Here is a 16,458-nt window from a genome sequence, read left to right as displayed (position 1 = left end):
TTTAAATTCTAATCGCACTCTAAAACAGTCTAATAGAGTCTGATTAGATAGATATCTTTAAAATGTCTGAATATCTAACAAAGCAATCATTTACCAGCTAAGTTATGGCTGAACTCAGCTGCTATTGTGTGGAAATTATGTCTGATAATGGACATAAAGAGGTGTGTGTGTGTGTGTGTGTGTGTGTGTGTGTGTGTGTGTGTGTGACATGTGATAGTGCTCCTGGAAGCCAGAAGCTTCTGAGGCCATTGCGGATGTAGTGAACTGAACTCAGATTCTCTGGAGAAGCAACAAACATTTTTTATTGAGCTCTCTCTCCAACTCCTGTAAATAGACATTTTAAATTGTAATGTTGCAGCTCTCTTTTTATATTTTAAAACTAGGCTTTTCAAAATAATATACTTTCAGTGACCTTTGAAGATTTCATAGGCCCTAGATTGTGACTGTAGTTGATAAATAGTCCTGACTTTCGATTGTGATCTGCTTTGATGGTGTGTGTGTGTGTGTGTGTGTGTGGCGGGGGGAGATGTCTTCAAAGTAAGAATGTTGAGGGCATATGAAGAGCTTAAAATAACCACAACAAAGAGAGGATACACATAGGCCCAGGATGAGGCGCCTTGAAAAAATTTTGAGAAGGGATTACGGAGTTCATCGGACTGAGTGGATGTGCAAAGCCCTGTCCACTGAGCCTGTGGAGTGTGCTGAATCAGGAAGCTCCTGAGACACAGTATGGAGAAGAAGGTGTTTTAGTTAGTTTCATTGCTGTGAAGGGACACTGTGACCCCAGCAACTCTTATAAAGGAAAACATTTAATTGGGGGTGGCTTACATTTCAGAGGCTTGGTCCGTTGTTGTCCTGGTGGGAAGTATGACTGCACACATGCAGACATGGTGCTGGGGGGGGGGGTTTTCTACGTCCAGATTCGCAGGCAGCAGGAAGAGAGAAATGGCACTGGGTTTGAGTTTCTGAAACCTCAAAGCCCACCCCAGTGACATACTTCCTCTAATAAAGCCACACCTCCCCCCACAAGGCCACACCTCCTAATAGCGCCACTCCCTATGGGCCTATGAGGGCCATTTTCATTCGAACCACCACAAGTGGTAATGGAAGCTTAGGAAAAAGGCGTTAATCCTGAGCCCATGAGATCTCCCCAGCTGTAGGTCAAGTTGGTGACCACTGACTACCTCTTGTTCTTGCCCCCTGCCTTCCTGTTATCCAGGGAAAGGACAAACAGGCTTCCATTACTGTGTGAGGGGAGGACAGTGGCTGAAGGGTGGTCTTAGTCTGTGTGTGCTACTATAACAAAATACCACACACTGGTAACTTTTTATACAAGGAATAGACATATACATATATATATATATATATATATATATATATATATATATATATATATATATATCGCTCTGGAGGCCATCAAGTCCCAGATCAAGGCCTCAGAAGGCTGATGTCTGTTGAAGACTTTCCTGTGCTTGGAAGATGGTGTCCTGAATGACACACCCTCCTAGAAGGAGGGAAGTTGTGTCCCCACAGAAGACCAAAAGGGCATAATCCTTCACCAAGCCCTTTCATAGGGCAAACTATCCCACTTGTGAGGGTGGAGGCTTCATAACCCAGTCATGTCCTCAGAGCCACACCTCCCAATACTGTTCTGGTAGGACTTAAATTTCAACATGATTTTGTTTTTTGTTTTTTTTTTGTTTTTTTTGTTTTTTTTAGAAAGCAAAAAAATTTGAACTTTTCATCATAGATCAGGAGTTCAAGGGCAGGCTGGGCTACATGAGTCAGAAGGATAGTACTCCCAAAATGTCAAGACAGTATTCATTCTATCAAGTAATATATATATACACACAAAAGTCTCCAATACTGCATCTCCAATCTGAGAGGTGGGGCATCCTTGTTGTCTGTTCTAAGATCTTTTGCCAGTGTGAACCACTGGATGGATGCCTCATTACTCTCCGGGGGACTTCTAGCCTCCTCTTCTCAGACAAAATAACCAAGGGTCAATTAATATAACTGACCCCAAGCCTACATGACACAAAAGACCTATTGCTGAGTTCTTTTGATCTTGTTCACAGCATCAAATGGCTTGTAGTTAGTTCAGCAAAATTCACTTTAAAAGCCAGCATATTGAGAAAGATTTTTGTGTGTTTTACTTTTGAACAAATCCATATATAGTTCCTGTTATGTACCAAGCATGGGTATTTCCCAATATGAAACTACGTACTCTTTATAAAACACCAGTAGATGGGCACCTGTATTTCTGTTATCTCCTTTTTACCAAAGGGACAAGAGAGAAACAGGGAGACAAAGTAGCATACATTTTTGTTTAAATGAATTTATGGCACCTCGGGTGATAATGTTCCCCACAAGAGCCATAGACTATTTAACAAAAGCCCAGTGCCAAGGATGGAAAATCCTCCTTTGAACTGTTGGTCAGATAAGTACAAGTGACTCCCAAAACAATATAGGTTATTGACGTTGCCCTTGGTTGTTATAACTTGAAAGTAAGATTCTATTGTTAAAGATATTACACACTTTGGAGACAGGACTAGAGGTGTCATGCTGGAACTTTCCTGGAGACCTCTTCCTTTGGGACTGACTCTCATAGGATCTGAAGGGGCTATGCAAGCTGCCAAGGGAGAGGAGCAATCAACAGTCCTACCCAGCAGTAAAGCCTATGGACCACAACAATGACCAGCACAGTGAGATGTCCCCAAGACTGCAATAGTGGCACTTCTATCTTGGGAGTATCCAACAACTGTGTACTTGTACTTAAGGCCTACCCAATGGGAGGAAATTCATGATGGTACTGTAAATAGAGCCAACTCCCTGTGGAGTTGGACCCTAGAGGAGAACCTATCACTGCCACTTTCCTAAGTTAGTATAATTTTTAATTGCATTCTAAATATTTATCCTTATACTCACAGATAAGTATAGATCTGAACCCTCATCAAAGAAGCTTCTTTTTGCAGTAGATGAAGACCATTACAGAACACACAACTGGTCCCTCCCTCCTTCCTTCCTTCCTTCCTTCATCTACTACTGATAGATTCTGGCTATGTAGACCGTGCTGGCTTCAAGCTTGTAATCCTCCTGCTTCGGCTTCCCAAGGACTGTGATTACAGGCATCATGGCTGATTTGAGTTGACCTTGTAATCTTTCATCTTTAGCACCCCAAATAATTGTGATTGTATATTTTATTTTTGAGAAAAGATAGACAATGAGCAAGACCATGGGAGAAGGCAAGAGGCAATCACTCTACTCAATCATCCCTAAGGTAAATTACGACGTGGGTGTTCACCTCAGGGTGTTTGGAGTATTTTGTGTTTTCCTTCACTTGGCATTCATTACGTTCAACCCCTTGAAAAATATCAGTCACAAGCAACTCTGGTGATTAAGATCCAGCTCTCATTCTGGTGTCCCTTCAGCTCATATCCACAGCTACATCATGCTTCCTTCAGCCCTGTTAGGACAGTCCACTTGCCCTTTAGTTTGTCCACGGTGGAGGAAAGCAAAGTAGAAAGGACAGGCAGGCTGTTCCTACCCATCATTTCCAACCACAGTTCCTACTGAGCTGGCTCCTGTGTGCTGATGTTCTACACCCGGTGGCTTAGTAACTGCAGCATGGGGTTGGGATGCCAGTGGGCCCAGCTGCAGTGGGTGTTTTAAGCTTTGCAAGGCCACCTGGAAATTATCTCAGAGGCTCTTTTAGGGCAGAGTCCTGGGAGTGTGGTGACACATCTTGAGCTACTTTACAAAATGTCTGTGAATTCATTTGATTCATTCAAAAATATTTATTACATGCCAACTAATTCTAGGGACTATTCACAGGCTAAGAGGAAATTTAAAACTTTTATCTCTTATTTAATACTTAAATGCCTTTAGCTGAGTGTGTGTGTGTGTGTGTGTGTGTGTGTGTGTGTGTGTGTGTGTGTGTGAAGGCCTGCAATATGTTAAGGTAGGAGTCAACAAACTTAAATGACTGTATTTCAAAAGAAAGGATGGATGAGTGACGTTTGAATGTTTGAATCTCAAACTCGCTTGGCTGTGAGTTAAATCTATGCTCATTTTAGTGGTGCAGTTGGGTTGGGTGTCACTTGCTGGTCCTGTCTAGTCTTACCTAAGCTTGTCCATGTGGCTTTAGTCATTGGTTGAACTGGTTGCTCTAAAAAGTCGTCACCATCTGCAGTCACTCTAGGCTGCCAGCCAGCCAAACTGCTTCTGCTCCTCCTGGTGACGTGCAGTGACAAGCCTGCTTTGCTGCACGGTGGTCCCAGGGCTCTCAGGAGCCAAAGACGACAAAGCCTCATGTGTAAGCATCTGTCAGGCTTTTATGTGTCTCGTTGACCAAAGAGAGTAGCATGGGCCAGTTCAGTGTCACGGGAGCGTGGAGAGGACCACCCGAAGGCTCGAATAACAATCTGGCCCTACTGAAGTCTCCCCTGCTGCGCCCTACCAGATGTCCCACAATAGGATGTGGCAGAGAACACAAGCACCAGGCAGTCACCTCCCCTACAGGTATCAGAAGCCACACACCTCTGGATTCCATGAGGGAGTAAAGGCAGGTCCAGTGTGGCTCAATTCTGACTTTTGAAGAAAATCTAGAAGTGAAGAGTCCTATGCACATTCCTGTATTTAAAATATTGTGAGTTGGAGCTTGAGAGACGGCTCAGGGCTCAGGGGTTAGAGCACTTACTCTTACAGAGGAACCAGATTTGGTTCCCGGAACCCACATGGTGACTTACAACCCTCTGTGACTCCATTCCAGGGGTTCCAGTGCCCTCTTCTTACCTCTGCTGCCATCGGACACATGTGGCACCCAAATATGCACACTGACAAAACACTCATATGAATAAAATAAAAAATGAAAAAAATTATTGTAAGTTAATGCAACATTTATAAACCTACTGCGGTCAAAGCTGAGCACTCCTGTGGGCTACATTTGACCTAGGAGCCCACAATCTTACATCCATCATCAGGAGTGGGTCAGCATGGTGTGTGGTACCATCTCTTAAACATTTGGAATTTTGAACAGTAAGAGAGGATAACAAATTTAAATTGTGCCAACTAAGTTTTCTTTGAAGCAAATTTATAATCATATGATTTTATAATAAAGAGTCAAATATCCCACAATATCAGTATCACAGATTCACAATATTGAATTGATGAGAAGAGATTCTCTTGTTGCTTTGACCAAATTACCTGATACAAGAGGCACTGTAAGGAGGGGTGGTGTACATTCCGGGGGTGCTGACTGTTCGGGTGAAGAGGGCACAGTGGTGGCAGACTGCTCCCTTGCTGGGCAGGTTGGCAAGCAGGGGAAGGGCATGCTGGCACACTTTTCTCCTCTTTTCCGGCTTAGTTAGCCTGCACCCCAGCCCATGAGCTGCTCCTGCCCACATTCCAGGTGGGCATTTCTTTGTAGTCTCTGGAAACATGCCAGAGACCCATCCAAAGTTGTGTTTCTCTAATGCCCTGGGCATTTCTCCATTCAATCAAGTTGACAATAAAAATTAACCACTATACAGATCCTACCCAAAAGCCTGAGAAATTGCACAAATTCACTGTCAATGAAGAATTTTAAAATTAAGTCAGACTCTTGTAATGGCGTGTTCTCCATTTCTTTGACTCAACACACAGTTTTATCACACACTAACAATTTTGAAATCATCATCTGCTCTGGTTTCTTTTCTTTCGCTGTGATAAAACACTCTGGCCTGAAGGAACTTCCACTTTCAGTCACGGGTCAGCATTGCAGGAAGTCAGGGCAGGATCTCAAGCAGGAACTTGGAGAAGAAATCATGGAAAAACCCTGCTTTCTGACTTGCTCTTGGGCTCATGCCTCGTGAACTCCCTTATACAGTCCTGGTCCACCTGCCCATTCATTCACACATTCATCTCGATAAACATATTGGGGTTTATGACCTTCAGAGTCTTCCTCAAGGACCACTTCTGTGGAGTAGAGTCCCACCAGCAAGGGCACTTATTCACCATTTCTATTTGAGATACTATGGAACAAGCCATCTTAGGTCCACCTTGCTTTACAAGGCTGTATATCATACACACAATCTAACGTCTTATCTATCCTCTAGACGAGGCATCATTCTTTGACTGTCCAGAGTCCACATGTTGCACATCCCAGTCCTAATGCTTTGCTTCTCTGTTGGCTAGAGCACTGGGGGAGTCAGTGTTGGGACCACAACAAGCAACATCCTCAGAGGTACACCTGGCTGACTTAGCCACATGGCAAGCTAAGCATATAAAAGCTCATCACTCTCTGTGTTACTTTCCCTTCACTATAACAAAACACCAGAGAGAGCAGCTTCATGAATCACGGGTGGATTTTGGCTCACTGTTTTTGAGGTTTCACTCCACAGTGTCTTGGCTCCATTATTTCTGGGCCTGTCTATGGTGAGGAAGAGAATCATGGTAGAAAGGCATGGAGGAAGAAAGCTGCCACTTCATGTCAGCTGGGAAGTGTGCTGAGCAAGAGGAAGGGATAAGATATACCCTTCAGAGGCACAAATCCAATCACCCACTTCCTCCAACTAGGCCTACCTCCTAATAGTCCACTCAGCTATGTGCTTATCACTTCATTACTCCATCGATGAAGTTAGCATCCTCACTAACCACCTCTCAGAAGCCCACCAGTGGGCAAGCAGGCTTTCAAGGTCCCAGGGGATGTGTTAAAAGTCAAACCACGGCACTAATCTTCCTGTCAGTGGCACCCTTTCCCATTCCCATTCTGCCATGTACAAGGTGGCATCTGAGCAATAAAGATGTAGCTGCCGCCTCTTTGTCAGCTACAGAGCATTTTCTGAAGTGGGAACCCAGACAACAGACAGCTAGCAATCAAAAGGACAAAGATGTCAGATAGTGAAGCACTCTGAAGGGCCTCTCTCAGAGAGGTGGTGGAGAGGAACGGGGTAGATGGAGGAAGTCACTTTCCAAGGGACATCCTCACCTAAGGCCTGTACCCGAAGGTTTCTCAGGTCCTGCCTGGCCCTGTGGTCCCTCAGCCCTTTATAAAATAATCATTCAGAGGCTTACTATTAATTCCCAATTGCATGGCCTATGGCAGGCTTCTTGCTAGCTAGATCTTATAACTTAACCCATTTCTATTAATCTATAAGTTGCCATGTGGCTGCGGCATTACTGATTTGCTGGCATCTTGCTGCTCCTTCTGAAGTGGCTGGTGTATCCCTAGACTCTGCCCTTCTTCTCTCCGTACATCTGCTTAGACTTCCCTGCCTTGCCACAGGCCAATGCAGCTTCATTTATCAACCAAGCGGAGCAACACATATTCACAGCATACAGAAAGACATCCCACAGCAAAGGCCTCCCAGAGGAGCAGAGAGGAGTCAGAGCTGAGTCAATGGAGATTCAGATCAGCAAACATGTGAAGAAGATGCATCCTTCTTCCTTTTGTCCAAGACTAGTTAAGATGACACTTAACTAGTAATATAGCATTTCAATGATAGGTAATTGGTGGCCGTAAAGGAACTAGAACAAAGTTGGTGGCAATGACATCATTAACATTTACAGGCCTCTTACTGTATTTAGGAAATCAGGTTAAGTAATGGTACTAAACTGTAATTTATAGGTTAATTCCTTCTAACATTTGTTTGTGCTGTTGTTGTTTGAGACAAGGTCTTACTATGTATCCCTTCCTGGTTTGGAACTCACCGTACAACCCTGCTGGACCTCAACTCACAATAACTCTCCTACTTCTGTCTCCAGAGTGCTAGGATTACAGGTGTGTACCGCAAGGCCCAGTTCAAAAAGGTACTTTCTAAGCAGAGGAACTAGCAGGGACAATGTCCTCTTCCACGTCTCTCTGACCTTTCCAAATCTGACCTTGGGGTGGTACTTTGCTCTTCTGCCTGGAAGTCCAGCATCTTAGCCCTGGACCAGTTCCCAGGGGCTCAATGCGGGGAGAGTCTGAGTTCTTTCCCTAACACAACCTAAATGCGTGGTGTGTTCCCTACTGCTCAGACTCTCTGAGAAATTTGCCCACCTTACTCCAGCTGCTCTGCTTGCTGCCTTGTTGCTTAGACTTCAGCCTTCCGGCTTCTTGGTTGGTGTGCAGTTTGTATAGAGGTCATTTCTCTCTTTGTTAAAATAGCCCATCAGCTAGGGGCAGGGCCCGTGAGCTCCTCTCATCTCCATGCTTGAATGTTAACTGATTTGAGCTGTGCAAGTCTTATGTAGACGACCCACACTGTGAGTTCATTTGTGCAGTGGCCCTGTCACGTCCAGAAGACAATTTCACAGTGATCCTCTCTGACCTTGGTCTTTAGAATCTTTCTGCTCCCTCTTCTAGGATGTTCCCTGAGCCTTAGCTAGAGTGGAGTATGATTTGGATAACCCATTTGTGGCTGGATTGTGATCTTTAAAAATTAGTTTCATTAATTCTTTGAGAATTTCATACAGTGTATGGTGATCATATCCACCACCCCCACTCTCCTATCCTTCCCAACGTCATGTGCTCTTGTTTTTTTAAAGAATAAAAGCTGAATCCAGTTTGTGCCATCCACTGGAGCATGGTCTGCCTTTAAAGAAAATTAAATCCATGCATGGTGGTACATGCCTTTAGTCCCTACACTTAGGAGGCAGATGCAGGTGGCTATCTGTGAGTTCAAGGCCAGCTTGCCTTATATAAAGGGTTCTAGGTTACCCAGGGCTACAGAGTGAGACCCTGTCTCAAATCAGGCAATCAATCAATCAACCAATCAATCAATAAAACAACCAATCAATCAACCAGTCAATCAACTAATCAATCAATCAGTCAGTCAATCAATCAATCAGTCAGTCAATCAATCAATCAGTCAATCAACTACTCAGTTAATCAATCAATCAATCAACCAGTCAGTCAATCAATCAATCAATCAAACAAACTGACTCCTCTTCTCCCAGAAACCATTACTGTCCATAGCTTCTTGGTTAGGAGTGAGGCCTTGAAAACCCCTTCCCACTCTGTGCTAGGATGCTGACTGCAGGCTGTGTGCAGGTAGGCACAGATGCTGTGAATTTCTGATGCAGTGGTCCTACCACATGCAGAAGACACTGTTTCTGTTGGGCTCTCCCCAGCTCTGGTTCTCACGGTCTTCCATGGGGGTCTTCTGAATGGGAATGTGGGTCACATGGGTGTTCCACTTGTGGCTGAGCACTCTGCACGTATTCTTTGGACTTTGGCCAGTTGTGAGTTTCTGCTTTATCCACCATCCACTGCAGAAAGAAACTTCTCTGAGAGCTATAGTGACCTCTAGGTGGGGAGGTACAAATTTAGAGGGCATTTATGAACATTTAGTGTAGTAATAATAGTAGGTTCACCTCTGAGGCCTGTGAGCTCTGTTATCATACATAGGTTCTAGGCAGGATTTACAGTCCCAGGCATGTTTTTCTTCCTGTGGATTAGGCCTTATATCAAGTAAGAAAGTGATTGGTGATAACACTGTTGAATCTGTAGGCATATCTTGCCAAGACAGTCATTATTGCAGTTCCCAGCATTCACAGCAAGGTAAGACTGTTGATGATTTTTTTTTCTTCCAGCAACCCGCATAGCACCTTCCAGTACTGTGAAAGCTGGCCAGCAGGGAAGAGACGTCCTGGTTGGTGCCAACTTGATTTCACCATGTACTGTGACCAACGTGTGTGGTGTCTTCAGCAGCAGGACTTTACCATCAGGTTCTCGTGGGCATCCAAGAGCAACGTCAACCGTCTGTGTTGTTGTGGGAGGCAGATACCATTTCTTAAGGCCTCTCGTCTGATGTGTTCGCGTCTCCAGATGGGGATATAGGGTGCTCTGCACATAGGCTCTGCTTTCTTTTTCTTTGCTATTCACCCCACTTTGCACTCTAGCACCAGGGTTAGTCAATGATTTCTCTTCTCTGCCAATTCAAACTATTACCCGCCCACCCCCAACACTCTTCTCAGGTTTTTATGGCTTTACTGCTACCTGGACTGGTTGTGTGATGGTTGCCTCCCCTAACAGGAAGGAAAAGCCATAAGAGCTAGGACCTCTCCAGTCTGGTTACTGAGCCTGGAGATTGCCCACAGCAGAAGCTCGGTGGACGGATGACTGTACACCAAAGACTTGGCCTCCAGGGGATCATACTGGCCAAGTTAGACCCACTGGTCCGGGGATTCCAGTGTCATCTCACAGAGGAGAGACTGTTCTGGAAAGGCTTCCCTGGGTTCCAATCCTCACCACTCACACTCTGGAGGGTTGCCAAAGGATGCTGTTTTGGCCTTCCTTTCTGTACCTGATTCAGAGATGGAGCACGCAGAAGGGGTGGCAGCGATCTGCATGTCCCCCAAAGCAGTGACTTGTTTGTTTCATTCATTGCAACCATCTCTCTTTTAATTGGCTATTTACAAACCATTGAGTCAGACGTCCCACCCTGCCTCCTCCATTGGCTGGGGACCCGGGGAGATGTGGTTTATATTAGTGACCTGGAGAAAGTTCATGCCCTCTGGGAAGAGCGTGTCCATGAAATGGCAGGGTGATTAATGGTTTGTTTATAGCATTGACATCTAGCCTGTCAGGACCCTTCAATGGCCTTTGATGTAAAACACACTGAGAGGCCCTGGGACCTCCTTATCTCCTCTGAGGAGAGAAATCAGAAATGAAGAATGGTGGGCTGGGGCTGATGGCTGGCCTTCAGGGGTCTGAATGGTTAAAACAGATAAGGGCCAGGGATGGGGGGGGGGTGCTGAAGGGGACCTAGAGGGTGGACAGTGCTCAGCAGGGACTCCCTGTTGTCTTTCTTATCTCTCCCCCTCCTCACTCTTTTCTCCCCCTCTCTCATCTTGTTCCCCCTTGGCACCCCCAGGTCTCCACAGCTCCCTAAAGTCCCACAGATTAATGATCCCGCAAGTTACACACCAGTGTCACCAGGAATAAAGTGATGGGCACCTTATTTCTGAGGGCCAGTGGGTGGGCGGTAGTGTAGCCCTAGAGCTGAACCATTAACAGTAATTTAAAGCCCTCTGGAGCCTGGTTGAAGGAGCCATGTTTCTTTAAGAGAACAGAGGAATCTGAAATGATTCCCAGTTGCCCAGGCCAGGGGGATGGAGTTTGCAAACAGGCGGCCTATGGACTGAGCCCCGCTCACAGCTGTATTTTGTTTGGCTGCAGAGAGATGGACAACTTTGTAGCGATTGCCAGTGTTTAACAATAAGATTTCAGTTTCACATAAAAGTTCGAATTCCTGCTGTCTTCTGAAAAAAACAAAAAACAAAAAAAACAAAAAACGGGAGGTCTGAAGTCACCAGGCCTGTATCGCCTCATAACAACGGCGACTGAAAAGATGTTGGCGTCCCTCGGATGAGAACAGAGCTGGGTCCATTGTCCCCACACACGGTGTGCTGTGGTTCTCGTACTTCATGCCTAGAGCTGAAAGGCTGTTTCTCTCATTCCTAGTTCACTATGTGAGTTTTTTTTGGTGAGTTGTTTAATCTAAGTTCTCTGACTCAGTAAAAAACGCCAATTTGTGAATACAACGGACAGGCCAAAAGTAACCTAAGAGCATCGTGGTGATGTTTATAGGAGACACCATTAAGGGCTTAGCTCAGTGCCGCCGTGTCCGAAGTCTTTAGTAAATGGCCGTGGCGTGCTGAAGGCGGCAGGCATGAACGGAGACCTTTATTACGTTAAGCAAAAACACTCTTGCAGTCACTTGTTGGTTTTAAAGCTGTCGTTAAAAAAACTGCCCATTTTAGAAAAGCCTTTTTACCTTTATTTCTGAATACTCATTGACATCTCAGTATTCTAATGTAGCCTGGGGTCTGAACATTCAAGAATATCTTTAAAAGATGTATTTTAATTATGTGTATGTGTTTGTGCCTGTGCGTGGGTTTGTGCCCACAGAGGCCTGAAGAGGGTGTCAGAGCCCTGGAGCTGGAGTTACAGGTGGTTGGGACATGCCTGACAGAGGTGCCGAGAACTGAACTCTGGTCCTCTGAAAGAGCAGGATACATTCTTAACTGTGGAGACATCTCCCCAAACCCTAACGAAAGACATTTTGAAGCTGAGTGTTGGAGCTCATGCTCGTCATTCCAGTACTAGAGAGGCTGAGGCAGGAGGATTGTCACAAGTTCAAGGCCAAGGCTCTCCTGGGCTGTGCAGTGAGTTCCAGGCCAGGTTAAATTATACACACGCGCCGGGCGGTGGTGGCGCACGCCTTTAATCCCAGCACTCGGGAGGTAGAGCCAGGCGGATCTCTGTGAGTTCGAGGCCAGCCTGGACTACCAAGTGAGTTCCAGGAAAGGCGCAAAGCTACATAGAGAAACCCTGTCTCGAAAAAACCAAAAAAAAATAAAAAATAAAAAAATAAAATAAAATAAAATTATACACACACACACACACACACACACACACACACACACACCACATACTCCCCTCTGGCCTCCAGAACACTGATCTCACAGCTTCTGCGCTTTCTGAGCTGAGACCGGGAGAAACACTGAGAACTCAGAAACCTTTCTTCTTTATTTCAGATTGGGTTAGTGTGTGCCAGCTAAGCCTGCGTGTGGATACAAGAGTATGAAGTCTATAAAGACAGCGTAGGAAGACGCCCTCCCACAACCCTTTGGTGGCTGTTTCTGGTCTTCTGAGGACAAAAAATGAGGCAAAGGTGAGCTACAGTTGTTCTGATGAGTCATAAGCCATAATGAGACACCGGTGGCCTCGAACCTGTGACTTCTGGCCACTTTCTCTCGTCCTCTTATTTTGTAATGCCTCAGCTGCTCCTTCCCAGCCCATTGCCTGCAGCTGGGAACCCAGAGGCAGAGCTTGCTGCAAGGTGATGCACACACAGTTGCAACTGGTCTTGCCTGCCAGTCAGCACAACACCCCACACAGATGCAAGAGACAGACTAGTTTGTTTGGAATCCGATCCACCTTGAAATGGTTGCCAACTCTTAATGATTTTTTCTCTCTCTGTTTTTTACCTGGCAGAAAGAGCCCAGCACTCGTGATGCAGGCCTCTGGGGTCTCATTTTCCATTCTGCCGTGATGTGCCTCAGTACGCACGAGTTCAGGTGCTTTGGCTGTAAGCAACGGACACATCATATATAGCTCTACCGTCTCATTCACTGGGAAGTCTGGGGGTGGGTTCAATTCTTACCAATGGTGCCAAACCTTGTGTAGGTGAATGGGCTACACTTCCCAAGTAACCACTAGAGAGACCTATAACAAAACCCCAGGAAGAGAAAGAAAAACAATTCGCCGGCACAACACCTTGCTGTAGGCCCCGGGTAAAACCGTGTGTCGAGAAGTTGCTGGTGGTTCACAGATAAATCCCTCATGTAAACACTTGTTTCTGTCGCAGGTAGGAAAAGAAGAGCCATGCTGAGAGTTAGTTGACATCTGTCCAGTAAGCAAAGGGTGAGAGTCCCTGAGTGTCTGCAGTGTGACAGATATCAGAGGAGACTTTGGGTTGCAATGGCTGTGGAGGGCAGTTGGGTGACCAAGGCTGCAGAGTTACGCTTTGTGTTGTGTGGCTTAAAGCTTTGCTATCCAGAGATGTAACGAGCACATAATGTCAGGTCCCTTTCTGGGAAGGGTCCTGGGGTCAAGGGCTGAGCATGCTCTAGCTGCCTTCTTAGTAGCAAGCGTTCTGTGGACAAAGCAAATTCTCTGCATGAGAAACCAGATACTAGAGACCGTGGACGACACGTATCCTGGAGGGACAAAAGGTGAGAATCTGAGCCGATGTTCTCTCTCTAGCTCTCTCTCCCTCTCCCTTCCTCTCTCCCTCCCCCCCTCTTTCTCTCTCTCTCTCTCTCTCTCTCTCTCTCTCTCTCTCTCTCTCTCTCACACACACACACACACACGTATATACAATGGAATTCTATTCAGCCACCAAAATGAAGTTTTGTATGCTCAAGTAGTATGTGTGTGCGGTATGTGTGTACAGTAGGTGTGCATGCCCATGTATATGTACAGTAGGTGTGCATGCCCATGTATATGTACAGTAGGTGTGCATGCCCATGTATATGTACAGTAGGTGTGCATGCCCATGTATATGTACAGTAGGTGTGCATGCCCATTTATATGTACAGTAGGTGTGCATGCCCATGTATGTGTACAGTAGGTGTGCATGCCCATGTATATGTACAGTAGGTGTGCATGCCCATGTATATGTACAGTAGGTGTGCATGCCCATGTATATGTACAGTAGGTGTGCATGCCCATGTATATATGTACAGTAGGTGTGCATGCCCATGTATGTGTACAGTAGGTGTGCATGCCCATGTATGTGTACAGTAGGTGTGCATGCCCATGTATATGTACAGTAGGTGTGCATGCCCATGTATGTGTACAGTAGGTGTGCATGCCCATGTATATGTACAGTAGGTGTGCATGCCCATGTATATGTACAGTAGGTGTGCATGCCCATGTATATGTACAGTAGGTGTGCATGCCCATGTATGTGTACAGTAGGTGTGCATGCCCATGTATATGTACAGTAGGTGTGCATGCCCATGTATATGTACAGTAGGTGTGCATGCCCATGTATGTGTACAGTAGGTGTGCATGCCCATGTATATGTACAGTAGGTGTGCATGCCCATGTATATGTACAGTAGGTGTGCATGCCCATGTATGTGTACAGTAGGTGTGCATGCCCATGTATATGTACAGTAGGTGTGCATGCCCATGTATATGTACAGTAGGTGTGCATGCCCATGTATATGTACAGTAGGTGTGCATGCCCATTTATATGTACAGTAGGTGTGCATGCCCATGTATGTGTACAGTAGGTGTGCATGCCCATGTATATGTACAGTAGGTGTGCATGCCCATGTATATGTACAGTAGGTGTGCATGCCCATGTATATGTACAGTAGGTGTGCATGCCCATGTATATATGTACAGTAGGTGTGCATGCCCATGTATGTGTACAGTAGGTGTGCATGCCCATGTATGTGTACAGTAGGTGTGCATGCCCATGTATATGTACAGTAGGTGTGCATGCCCATGTATGTGTACAGTAGGTGTGCATGCCCATGTATATGTACAGTAGGTGTGCATGCCCATGTATATGTACAGTAGGTGTGCATGCCCATGTATATGTACAGTAGGTGTGCATGCCCATGTATGTGTACAGTAGGTGTGCATGCCCATGTATATGTACAGTAGGTGTGCATGCCCATGTATATGTACAGTAGGTGTGCATGCCCATGTATGTGTACAGTAGGTGTGCATGCCCATGTATATGTACAGTAGGTGTGCATGCCCATGTATATGTACAGTAGGTGTGCATGCCCATGTATGTGTACAGTAGGTGTGCATGCCCATGTATATGTACAGTAGGTGTGCATGCCCATGTATATGTTCAGAGGCCAGAGGAGGACATCTCAGATGTCCTGGCTCTATACTGCCCATCTTGCTCCTTTGAGATGGGGTCTTTCAGTGAACCTCGAGCTAGGCTGGTGGCCAGCAAGACCCAGTGGCCCTCTGGTCTCTTCTCCCTGCACTGCTGGAATTACAGGCTCATGCAGACACATCTGTGAGTTTACATGGGGGTTGGGTTCCAAACTTAGCGCCTCAACCTTGCGCAGCAAGCCCTCTTACCCACTGAGCCATATCGTCAGCCCCTGGGCCTGTATTTTCAACATGTAATCACTATCAACTCAACTCTGCCCTACCTGCTAAGACACTTGGGAATGTGGTTTCTGTCACATTCCTTCAGAAGAGTCCACTGCTGGTTGTTTTCCTAAAGGAAATAATCAGGACACTGAGGAGATCTCTGACATTCACGTTTATTGCTGTGCTATTCACACTACTTCAGCTATGGAAACAATTAAATGCCCACCAAAAAAATGAATGAATGAAGCAAAAACAGTCATATACACAATGGAATTCTATTCAGTCAACAGAATCATGTGTTTTGTATGATCAAGTCAGTCTCATTTCAAAGATGAAGGAATAGATTGACAAATACAAATTAATAAATGTAGTATATTAAATAAATGGACTCAAGGATCACCTCAGTGGATGCAGAAAAGCCTTTTACAAAACTCTATATCCCTTCACAATAAGAGCCCCCCAAAAAAACTATAGAATAAGTATATCTCAAGATAGTAAAGGCTAAATATGACAAACCTATAACTAACATTATGTTAAATGAGAAAAATTCGAAGTATTTCTACTGAAATCACATTGTTTATTGTTATTCAATATATATTCTTCTTGAAGTCTTAGCTACAGCAATAAGAAAAAAATGAAGGAAATAAGAGGGACAGAAATAAAGAGGTCATATTGTCCTTATTTGCAAGTATGATTGTATACAAAAATGACTCTAAAGACTGCCAGGGCTGGAGAGCTGCTGGTGCTTAAGTGAGAATCCTGCTGTGGCTAAAGAGCTAGTTCTTCCCCAGCACCAGGTCAGGTGGCTTGCCACTGCGTCCAACTCCAGCTCCAGGGGATCCAACACTCTTCTGGCAC

The sequence above is a fragment of the Peromyscus eremicus genome, chromosome 10 (genome assembly GCF_949786415.1).
Source record: "Peromyscus eremicus chromosome 10, PerEre_H2_v1, whole genome shotgun sequence".
In the NCBI taxonomy this organism is placed as follows: domain Eukaryota; kingdom Metazoa; phylum Chordata; class Mammalia; order Rodentia; family Cricetidae; genus Peromyscus; species Peromyscus eremicus.
The sequence above is the reverse complement of the archived record's forward strand: the minus strand, read 5'-3'. Positions refer to the sequence as shown.